The 12,411-nt window shown below is 44.9% G+C and overlaps 1 protein-coding gene across 1 annotated transcript in view; it reads left to right on the plus strand.

The window, feature by feature from the left end:
* The first annotated feature begins 2,662 nt into the window (after positions 1–2,662).
* The window catches only part of GIPR (gastric inhibitory polypeptide receptor), a 246,513-nt gene continuing 236,764 nt past the window's right edge, over positions 2,663–12,411 (plus strand). The window contains exon 1 of the mRNA XM_030219790.1: positions 2,663–2,726. The gene's annotated coding sequence lies outside the window, so the exon portion shown is untranslated. The remainder of the gene's footprint in view (positions 2,727–12,411) is intronic.

The following is a 12,411-nucleotide window of genomic DNA, read 5'->3' on the forward strand; positions in this document are numbered from 1 at the left end:
AAGTTAATTCTTGGAACTGAGTAACTTAACAATTTTAATAAGGGAGGGAATTGAAGCTGGTGGCCTATTCCATTGAGAGAAGGGAATGAACTGCTGAGGGGGAAGATTTCAGAGCCAGCTCAAGGATATCTGATGCACTAGGTAAACCTTCAGATTATTCCAGCATCTTCCCTTCCCTACCTGTTCCCATAGTCCAGCATCACCCCTTTCTTACCCCCTAAGTGTCTAGCATCACCCTTTCTTGTCTTTTCAAGTGACTAGCATCACCTTTTTTTCATTCCTACCTCTTAAGGGTCCAGCATTGCCTGCTCAGTTATCTAGCATCTCCCCTCTTCCATTTCTAACTGTCACTGCTGCTGCCACTGCCCACTACCCTTCATCAGGCCATCATTAAGGCAGAGTGAGAACATCTGGCGCAGTGCCTTGAACAGATGCATGGACTTAAAGCCTGCCACATCCTGTCTTGTGCCAGCCATTCATTCTGTTTTTGGGCTCCTGATAAATGTTCCTCTGGTATGACCCCCAGATTTGTACCACCCTAGATAGATGCCCAGTCTGTCTAGTAGTAGGACTGGCTCTCAGGAGATTGAGATTTGGGGGAGGAGTAACATTAATGCTGAAGAGGGGAAATTGGATGACTGAGGCTTGGGGGAACACTTTGGAAGAGGCATTGACTGAAAGGCGGATCTTGCAGGGTAGGCAGAAATAATTGAGAACTGAGTGGGATAATAAGGGGAATAATGGCCATTTTAATTTATCTAAATAAACAAGATGGGAGCTATTGTGTTCATTGTTGTCAGAACCTCCATGTGGGCCTTGCAGTGATGCATGTAAATTAGTAGTTCTCAATCCAGTCCTTGGAACACACTTAGCCAGTTGGGTTTTCAGGATATTCAAAATGAATATGCATGAGATATATTGTGTTTATGTAGTGAAGGGCATTGTATGCAAATGTTATGCGCAGTCATTGTGGATATCCTGAAAACCTGGCTGGCTGTGTGTATTCCAAGGAGTAGGTTCAGAACCCTTGATGCAAAGCATGAATATATCTGAAAACATATAATGGCCCTTGAAAGTGGGTTAATTCAATTCATGGCACCCGATCAGGGTTGCTGAGAGACAAAGCTGGACCCAGGGCAGCACTGCCTCCCCCACTCAGGCCACTGCCATCCCTGCTGCCCCCCCCCCCCCCCACTCAGGCAGCCACTGCTCCCTGCCCCTTACCTTCCTGTGTTAACGTAATCATCCAGGTCCTGACACTAAGAAGCAGTAGATAGACGGACCCCCCGGGGAATCTTGCCTCCCACTACCCCCCTCTCAGCAGCTCTGGCTGGAATGATGCATGCTGAGAGAGAATTCTATAGCAGCCATTCACACGGAACTGCCATCATAGAATACTAGCATAAGCTTGCAGTTTCGTGCCCAACCTTTGGCACGAGCAATTATGCTATAGGCAAGTGTAAGTGCTCATGCCCAACTACTGGCAGCTAGAAGTGTAGGAGTGTAACCCCTAGTATTCTATAACCTGCGTGTGTAACTCCTACGCATGCCCCGACTCACCCAAGCCCCTCCCACAGCCATGCCCCCTAGAAGTTTCATGCGTCAGAAATTGCATGTGCAGCTTTTAGAATGCACAACTGCCTAATGGTGCCAATTAATGTCAGTTAAGCTGCTAACAACAATTAACAGCCAGTTATTAAATTAAGTAGTGTGCACAATTGACCTTATTCTATAAATTGGGTGTGCCCAATTTGCATGCACAATTTAATTGAATAACAAGATGATTAACACCAATGATTAAGACTTTAACATGTAATTATTGGCACTAATTGGATTTAATGAAAAATTACATGCATAAATTTAGGCGTGGGATATGTGCATAAATTTTACATGTGGGTCCAAAGGGGGGGGGGGGGGTGCAGCCATAGGAGCATCATGGGCACATCAGGGTTGTTCCTTGAATTTACATGGGTTGTTAGAATATAGGGGATCTATGCCTAATTTAGGCATGGGGATTTACACCAAGATTTTGTTGGTGTAAATGGTTGTGCCTAAATGTAGTCACGATTCCTGGCACTAAGCGCTATTCTATAAATGTTGCCTAACTTTAAGCACTATTTATAGACTAGCGCTAAGTGCCGATTTTTTAGGCGCCATTTATAGAATTTAGTTCTAAGCATAAAGTTGGGCACTCAATTTTATAGAATTAGGGGAGTAGTTGTTCCTTCCCAGAAAATTGTGAAAATATAGGAAATGAAATATTAGAATTAGAGTGTAAAAAGGAAATCCAGAAATAAAATGCAAAGAGGAAGAATGAGAATTCTGACACTATTTTATCTCACAGTCTCTTGCCGCTCAAGAGGAGAAAGCCACCAACCTTGAAGGGGTTAACAATAGAAAAGCAGCTGGAGGTGCAGTCTATCTCAGCTGCCATCCAATGAAAGCTCCCAGGAGCTGGGGCTAGCTAGCAGTGGATGAAGAGTCCTGGTACTTCCCAGGCACTAATGCAGAAGTGAGAGAGTGGAGGCACCACACAGCTCTTCCAGCTGCTGCTTCTCTCTGTCCCACATTACTCATTCCCCGCTCCCATCCTGTCCTCTTCCCAGTGTCATCCATCACTTGCCTCCAACTGTGTGGACAGAGGCTGCTGAGGCACCAGGGTGTGGGAGCGTCTTTAAAGTTCAGGAGAAGACCAATGCTGCAACCTTTCTCCCAGCTCTCCCCAGGTAAGTCAGCAACTAATTTTATATACCTGCTTTCTGAACACAGTTCTGTGCATACCTTATTAGCATTATAAGATGCATTTCTGCTGTGTAAGGCAAGTGTAAAGTTCCAGGTTTGAATCCAGGCATAATTCTGGAGAACTCATGTACCAAGGACAGACTAGAAAGTGCTTTCATGTTTGAGGTCAGTGTTTGTTTTCACTACAAAATTGTCAGCAGGCTCTATAGGACAGTGTCCTTTAAAAAAAGCAGAAATATGTTGAACTGCTCATCACATCCATCCTAAGGATGTTTCAGGAGGTTTTTGCTTTTTCTTAAGTGGAATAGAGTGGGGCGGAGGAGTAGCCTAGTGTTCAGTGTAGTGGACTTTGATCCTGGGGAACTGGGTTCAATTCTGACTGCAATCTCTTGTGATTCTGCCCCAGGTACAAATAAGTATCTGTATATACCAAGTAAACCACTTTGAATATAGTTGCAAAAACCTCAGAAAGGCAGTATATCAAGTCCCATTCCCTTTCCCCTTAATGAAGAGAAGTTGTGGAAGGTCACACGTAAAATTACTTCTTCCCTGTGTTTGTTCCTCAGACAGCTCTTAGCGTATGTTTTGGGGGAAAAAGTTACACTCCTCCACTTAGTGCCAAGTTCCCTCATTTGTGGACCTAAGCACTCATGATCTGTACATTACTGGTGGGGTTAGTGATCATCCGAAACCATCGTCCAAGACAAGGAACCTGAGGAAACCAGACAGGTTAAATGGAACTATGGATATTCTTTCAAAAGTCAGTAGAATTGTGGGAGGAAGGGGAAGAACCAATGGATAATATCGAGTGCTGATTTTATGGGATTTTAATGCTCTTGAGCAGTCTGAGACATTTGAGGGAACTTTAATAGCCGCATTTTAAGAAATATAGATAATTAACCAACTATTAATCAGATTTGGGGTGACCAAGGGCTGAGCATGGTGGGCAAATATGTGAAGAAGTCAACACTCTGAACCTACTCATGGTATGATTTGGATTTGGAGCATCTTGTGAAACTTGTTCAAAGGTAAGTATGTTTATATTTTTTTATTATATTGATCTTTTGTTGTTCATTTTCAAGAATATATTGATAATGACTTCAGAGTTATACGGGGCACACATTTTAGTTCCATACATCTTCTCTTCTGCCTGCTCGATCCTTCCTGTACAGATTGTCTTCTCTGCCTGATATGATTGTATCCCAGTGGTGGAACTCATTGAACCACATCTCCATAATAGGACAGCAGCATTAAGGCAGTGGTTGTATGTAAGAGTATATTGACTGATAAATGGCACTTTGTTACTGATATCATCTTTGGGTTTAATGTTTTACTTTTCACTTTTGCTTTTAAGCAGCATCATTGGCATTAACAATGCACAGCGCGTATTTTAGATTTCAACAATTTTTTTCACAGCAGTTTTGGATGTCACAGACGGTGGTGGAATGTTTTAGTTTACCAGTATCTTTGTTTGTTTATATACATCGCCACTGTTTTCTACTGTTATTTTGATATGTCACTGCAGACTCATTTTATTTGTTTTACTCCCTTTTTTCATGCAAGTTTCTCATTTAGGGGCCCTTTTAATAAAGGCTTACTGTGCAGCAATCTGAAACTACTGTCAGTCCACCGCGGCCGCAGGTGGTAGTTCTGCTCCCAGTGTGTGGCATTTCCGGCGCTGCCAGAATTTGTCTAAAATTATCACTGAGGGGGGTTACCATTGGGTTAGCACAGGAGACCTTACCGCCACCTCAGTGCTCCCCTCAAATGGCTGCATGGCAAGTGCGAACTTACTGCACAGCCATTTCTTTTTTCCGCCTTTTTACCTGCTGCAGTAAAAGGGGACTCTGCACGCAGCAAAAACTCACGCTGCCACTAGCTTCATAAAAGGGGCCCTCAGCTATTTGATGTTTATGTTCACTACAGATCTAGGTAGGCTTATTGTTTTCTCTCATTTTTCTTCCATCTTTTATTCCTCCCATTGTTGCAAAGCCCTTTTGTATTTATGTTTTTTTGCAATCTCTCTAAATGTATTTATTTTGTATAGGATATGTTTGCACTATATGTTTATTAATATGAGTATTTTACCTCTTGCACGTTTCCTGATAAATTCCAGATGCAGTTCGTGAAGCTTCTATTTTAGATTTTGTTTTACTGTGTTATTCTTATGCTTGGATGTCTCGTCTAGTTGGTTTATTTGATTTGATTGGTATATTTTTAGTCTTTACAGTCATGGTTTTGTATTTATATTTTAATATGATGTATTTGTTTTATTGTTTTATTTGTATCATGTAAGACTCCTGATGCAGGCCTATTTAGGCTGAAATACGATTCGTGTCGGGTCCTAGTGAAGATCTGCTTCTTTAGACATCCTTGGCGTGACATTTTTTTTTTTGTTTTGGTCATCTCCACTGTTTTGCTTCTTCTGTTCAGCACCTGTGGAAGGTAGTTCTTTTGGGGTTTTTTTGCTGTGTATTATTCCTTTATTGCCTTATAACTTTATTTCATATTAGTCGCAAGCATTCTCATACTGAGTTCAGCGCAACTTACATCAAGAGATCAAGTACTTTGTTACATTTAGGCTCGAGAGGTTTCAAGAGAAAAAGACATTTTAGGCTGGAAGTATTTCAAGAAAAAAAATGACATTGGGTGCTGTACTCGTTGTACCATACCAGATAAAACAGGGAAGGCTGGATAAGGAAGAAAAGTAGTTCTGTTTCAGATTCTTCAGTGTTACTCTAGAGTCTGGCTTCTTGGAGTTTACAATTCAGTTTTTCTCTGCACATTACTAATTTGTAGTCGCTCATTTTGTACTTGGTGAGGCTGAATCCATGTTCTGCATATACGTGACTGAGAAGAAGTATTCTACTGAAGCATAGTTTCTGTGTAGAGAACACTGCTTTTTCTGTTTTCCCAATAAGATATGTGTTAGTGTCCTAGGGACATATAATATTTCAAATGCTACCTTTTTATATGCTGTGCGGCTGGTAAGAGGGGCAGAGCTACTGAGGGGGCAGAACCATGGACAGTCATATCGTCCCCTAAGATTGGTTCTATATATATACTAGCACATTTTTTCCTAAAAAAAATAATTACATTTTATTATTATTATTTATATGGCCAAATATTAACCATTTTGTAGGCAGAGGGGGATCATTTTTGAAAACTGTATAAAGTTGACTCCTACTGCCAGACTCAAATCCTTTTGAAAATTGGGCCTAGATTTATAATGCTTTCTCCCTCCTGCTCTTTATCTGTGCTTCTCTTTCCTGTTTTCACTTTCTCTCTCCTTCTCTCTGTCTCTGCCAGGTCATAATAATTTGATTCAGCACAGTCTCAGCTGCATCAGGACAGAGTCATTTGTAGCTCACAATTTCTGTCTTGTGCTAACCAGGGTTGGTTCAAAGGGTTATGGTACCCTGAACTAAATGCTGATTTTGCACCCCCCATCTTGGAGCCAAATGTTACGGTTAATACCACGAGAATAGCCCCACCCCAGAGGGTATCTGTGTTATCTGATTATTGATCCTTGTGTTTCACCTTTTTTCTCTATTTTTCTCATCCACCTTTTTATCTACCATACCTGTAGCTAGATTTCCTTTCCAACCCCCCCCCCCCCCATCTTCATTCTCTCTCCCTCTCTTTTACCCTTCACCTATTTACCAGCTTTCCATTTCCTCCTCTTATTTCCCTAGTCCTCCTATTCCTCACTTCTGTTTCATTCTTTCCCCAGCTCACTATTCACTAATTTTTCACTCACTTTCTAATCCTCCATTTCCACTCTCTGTACTTATCTCCTCCCCAGCCTTATCCACCATCTTTTGCCTCTCATTTCCTCACCAGCCACAGCTCCTTCCCTGCCACTTCTCTTCTTAGCACTTCCAATCCCTTTCTTATGGCTTCTATTCCTCCTTTAATCTCCCACATTGGCATTGTTTCTCACCTCCTTCAAAGACCTGTCCCCTTTGCATTTCACCTTCTCCATAGCTCTCTGTCTCTCTCAACTGCCTCTCAACCCTTCTTCAATTCTCCAGGTCCTTTTTCACCACCATTTTTCAGCACTTGCAGGCTCATTTTCGAAAGAGAAGGACGCCCATCTTTCGACACAGGGTCGCCCAAATCGGTATAATCGGAAGCCGATTTTGGGTGTCCACAACTGCTTTTCGTCACGGGGACAATCAAAGTTCACAGGAGCGTGTTGGAGGCGTAGCGAAGGCGGGACTTGGGTGTGCCTAACACATGGACGTCCTGAACCCATAATGGGAAAAAAAGGGCGTCCCTGACGAGCACCTGGATGACTTTACCTGGTGCTGTTTTTCTTACGACCAAGGCACAAAAAGGTGCCCGAACTGATCAGATGACCACCGGAAAGAATCGTGGATGACCTCCCCTTACTCCCCCAGTGGTCACTAACACCCTCTCACCCTCAAAATAATCTTTCAAAATATTTTGTGCCAGCCTGTATTTCAGGCTCAAATGTCATACTCAGGTCCATCACAGCAGTATGCAGGTCCCTGGAGCAGTTTTGGTGGGTGCAGTGCACTTCAGGCAGGCGGACCCAGGCCCATCCCCCCTACCTGTTACATTTGTGGTAGTAAATGTGAGCCCTCCAAACCTCACCACAAACCCACTGTACCCACATCTAGGTGACCCCCTTCACCCGTAAGAGCTATGGTAGTGGTGTACAGTTGTGGGTAGTGTGTTTTGGGTGGCTCAGCACACAAGGTAAGGGAGCTACAGTATGTACCTGGGAGCAATTTCTGAAGTCTACTGCAGTGCCCCCTAGGGTGCCCGGTTGGTGTCCTGGCATGTCAGGGGGACCAGTGCACTACAAATGCTGCCTCCTTCCACGACCAAAGGGCTTGCATTTGGTTGTTTCTGAGATGGGCGTCCTTGGTTTCCATTATCTCCGAAAATCAGAAACGACCAAGTCTAGGGATGACCATCTCTAAGGACGACCTAAATTTCAAGATTTGGGTGTCCCCGACCATATTATCAAAACGAAAGATGGACGTCCATCTTGTTTTATAATACGGGCTTCCCCGCCCCTCCATCATCCCGAGGACATCCTCAGCAAAACTTGGACATCCCTTTCGATTATGCCCCTCTTGGTCTTACAGCCCTCACCCAATCACCTTATCCTAATTGACCTCCCTATCCCAGCAAAATTTCTTTGATCACACTATCCCCCACTTAATCCCCAAGTTCCCCCTCTTCCATCCTATCCAAGCCCTAAGTTCCCATTCCTAATACCCAGTTAATATTCATTTGTCTTAGTCTGGTCTTCCACACAGTCCTAGAATCTCTGCTTCCGCATCCCCGTGTCTTTGATATCTGCACTCCTGCCTCTTTCTTTCCTTCTTCTAGCATCTAATACCCTTGCCTTTCCCCGTACCTATTTCTTCCTTTCTCTAGTGTCTTCCCCTGGATATGTCCTTGCTTCTTCACCCTCACAGTATCTGTCTTTCTGCCTTTTCTCCCAACTTACAGCTTCCTTCAATCAGCGTCAGTGCCCTGCCCCCCAGCATCAACTTCAGCCCTTTTCTCCCAGCCCATGGGAGAAACATGAGCCCCAGACCCCTTTTCCCAATCTTCAATCCCACAGAATCAGCTTCAGCCCCCTTCTCCCAGCCCACCAGTATGAGCCTCCAGCCCTTTTTCCTACCTATTCCAGTATCAAAACAGCAGTAGGGGCATCTTCCTGTGCTCCTGCAGTGGTGCTATTAATTTGTTCTCTCTGCCATGGGCCACATGGCAGGCTTGAAATGCTGGAAGATGCACTCACAAGAAATAGGAGGATGATGCTCCTACAACTGAGAATGGGTAAGTACTACTACTACTACTACTACTATTTAGCATTTCTATAGCGCTACAAGGCATACGCAGCGCTGTACAAACATAGAAGAAAGACAGTCCCTGCTCAAAGAGCTTACAATCTAATAGACAAAAAATAAATAAAGTAAGCAAATCAAATCAATTAATGTGAACGGGAAGGAAGAGAGGAGGGGGTAGGTGGAGGCGAGTGGTTACAAGTGGTTACGAGTCAAAAGCAATGTCAAAGAGGTGGGTTTTCAGTCTAGATTTAAAGGTGGCCAAGGATGGGGCAAGACGTAGGGGCTCAGGAAGTTTATTCCAGGCGTAGGGTGCAGCGAGACAGAAGGCGCGAAGTCTGGAGTTGGCAGTAGTGGAGAAGGGAACAGATAAGAAGGATTTATCCATGGAGCGGAGTGCACGGGAAGGGGTGTAGGGAAGGACGAGTGTGGAGAGATACTGGGGAGCAGCAGAGTGAGTACATTTATAGGTTAGTAGAAGAAGTTTGAACAGGATGCGAAAACGGATAGGGAGCCAGTGAAGGGTCTTGAGGAGAGGGGTAGTATGAGTAAAGCGACCCTGGCGGAAGATGAGACGGGCAGCAGAGTTTTGAACTGACTGGAGAGGGGAGAGGTGACTAAGTGGGAGGCCAGCAAGAAACAGATTGCAGTAGTCTAAACGAGAGGTGACAAGGGTGTGGATGAGGGTTTTGGTAGAGTGCTCGGAAAGAAAGGGGCGGATTTTACGGATGTTGTAAAGAAAGAAACGACAGGTCTTGGCGGTCTGCTGGATATGAGCAGAGAAGGAGAGAGAAGAGTCAAAGATGACCCCAAGGTTTCGAGCTGAGGAGACAGGGAGAATGAGAGAGCCATCAACAGAAATAGAAAATGGGGGGAGCGGGGAGGTGGGTTTGGGGGGGAAAATGAGAAGCTCGGTTTTGGTCATATTTAATTTCAGGTGGCGTTGAGACATCCAGGCAGCAATGTCAGACAAGCACGCTGAAACTTTGGTTTGGATGCAAGGTGAGATATCAGGGGTAGAAAGGTAGATTTGGGAGTCATCAGCATAGAGGTGGTAGGAAAAGCCATGGGATGAGATTAATGAACCAAGGGAAGAAGTGTAGATAGAAAAGAGGAGGGGACCAAGAACAGAACCCTGGGGTACGCCGACAGGCAGAGGGATAGAAGTAGAAGAGGATCCACCAGAGTGAACACTAAAGGTGCGGAGGGAGAGGTAGGAAGAGAACCAGGAAAGGACAGAGCCCTGGAATCCAAGTGAGGACAGGGTATCGAGAAGTATGCTGTGATCGACAGTGTCAAAAGCAGCGGAAAGATCAAGAAGAATGAGGATGGAATATTGACCTCTGGATTTAGCCAGTAATAGGTCATTGGAGACTTTAGTAAGCGCAGTTTCGGTTGAGTGGAGAGGGCGAAAACCAGATTGTAATGGGTCAAGAATAGCATGTGAGGAGAGAAAATCAAGGCAGCGGCGGTGAACAGCACGCTCAAGTAATTTGGAGAGAAAAGGAAGGAGGGAGATGGGTCGGTAATTAGAGGGACAAGTAGGGTCAAGTGAAGGCTTCTTAAGGAGAGGTGTGACCACAGCATGTTTAAAGGCAGCAGGGACAGTCGCAGTGGAAAGTGAGAGGTTGAGAATGTGACAGATAAAAGGAATAAGAGTAGGAGAGATGGCATTAAGAAGGTGGGTGGGAATGGGATCAGAGGAACAGGTGGTACATTTTGAGGAAGAAAGGAGAAGTGTAGTTTCCTCAATAGTAACTTCAGGAAAGGAGGAAAGGGAATGAGGGGAAGGAGAGAGAGGGGAACGGACTAGTGGAGGGAGAGCTGGTGAGGTAGAGAAAGCAAGGTTTATCTTTTGAACCTTGTTGTGAAAGAATTCAGCAAGGGTCTGAGGAGATAGTGAAGGGGGAGTTGGGGGAGGGGGCACCTTGAGGAGAGAGTTCAATGTGGTGAAGAGAAGTCGAGGATTAGAGCCAAGAGAGTTGGTCAGTTGGATATAATAATCCTGTTTGGCACGTAAAAGAGCAGATTGGAAGGAGGTCAGCATGAACTTAAAGTGTAAGAAATCAGCAAGGGCCCGAGATTTCCGCCAGAGGCGTTCGGCGGAGCGGGTACAGGAACGTAGGTAGCGGATATTAGAAGTCAGCCAAGGTTGGGGTTTTGTACGCCTTACAGGGCGGGTCATCAAAGGTGCAAGAGTGTCTAAGGCAGAGGATAGAGTATTGTTGTAAGAAGAAACAGCCTCGTTGACAGACGTGGATGGTGCCACAGTAGAGAGGAGGTTTGAAACATGGGAGGATAGAGATGAAGGGTCAATGTCGTGAAGATTCCTAGATAAATTAGATAGGATAGGACGGGACTGGGAGGGAGGAGATTTAAGTGTGAAAGTTATAAGATGGTGATCAGAGAGGGGAAGATCGGAGGCAAGGAAACTAGAGGGTGAACAGTTGGAGGAGAAGATGAGATCAAGACAGTGACCATTTTGATGAGTGGGGGAGGTGGAGCATAGTTGGAGATTAAAGGACGACGTTAAAGCGAGTAACTTGGAAATATAAGAGTTGGAAGGATCATTAGCAGGAATATTAAAGTCACCAAGGATGAGAGAGGGGGAGGAAGGATCATGGAAGAAGGCAAGCCAGGCATCAAAGTCACTGAGAAAGGATGAAAGGGACTTATCAGGGGGACGATAAATGACCGCTATTCGAAGAGGCAGAGGAGAGAAAAGGCGGATAGAGTGGACTTCAAAGGAGGAAAAACAGTGAGATTGAGGTGGAAGAAGGGGTTGAAATCTGGAGGAGGGAGAGAGAAGTAGTCCAACACCGCCCCCACGGCCAGCAGGGCGAGGAGTATGTGAAAATAGATAACCGCCATGGCACAGGGCTGCGACTGAAGCAGAGTCATCAGGGCAGAGCCAGGTTTCTGTTATGGCGAGCAGATGGAGGTGACGCGAGATAAAGAGGTCCTGGATATAGGGGAGTAAGTCAATGAGGCACGATATTGGGACCCTTAAACTTCAGCACCCCAAGCCAGTGTCTCATTGGCTTGCCCCTTAAACCAGCCCTGGCTACCTCCCCCTCCCCCCGCTTCATAAGTGGTAGGAATCTTATCTTATTAAATGAAACATATAAGAGCAGGCACTGTACTGTATAAAAATGTATTCATGCATTTATAATAGGCACACCAACCAGCTTATTTTCGAAAGAGAAAAACGCCCAAATTCTGACCTAAATCGGGAGATGGACGTCTTTCTCTTGTGGGTGCCCAAATCGGTATAATCGAAAGCCGATTTTGGGCGTTTCCAACTGCACTCCGTCGCGGGAACGCATAAAGTTGACGGGGGCGTGTTGGAGGCATGGTGAAGGCGGGACTGGGGCGTGGTTATCGACTGAGGAGAGATGGGCGCGCTCAGCAGATAATCGAAAAAATAAAGGCATTTTTAGCCAGAATTTAGGACACTTTTTCTGGACCCTGTTTTTTCACGAACAGGTCCCAAAAAAGTGCCCTAAATGACCAACGGAGGGAATCGGGGATGACCTCCCCTGAATCCCCCAGTGGTGACTAACCCCCTCCCACCAAAAAAACCCAAACTTTAAACACTTTTTTTACCAGCCTCTATGCCAGCCACCTTCTGATTCTCAGGCCAGTGCTCTAAGCACTGCACCACATGAATCAGTTGTTTAGATGTCCTTCCCTTTCCATTAAGTCCCTCCAAGTTTCTGTCAGCCAATCACAGCTCGTTTAGCTGACATCATGTCAGCTAAACAGCTGTGATTGGCTGACAGAAACTTGGAGGGACTTAATGGAAAGGGAAGCACCCTTAAACTGATGTATGTGGTGC

This window comes from Microcaecilia unicolor, chromosome 11 (assembly GCF_901765095.1).
Source record: "Microcaecilia unicolor chromosome 11, aMicUni1.1, whole genome shotgun sequence".
Taxonomy (NCBI): Eukaryota; Metazoa; Chordata; class Amphibia; order Gymnophiona; family Siphonopidae; genus Microcaecilia; species Microcaecilia unicolor.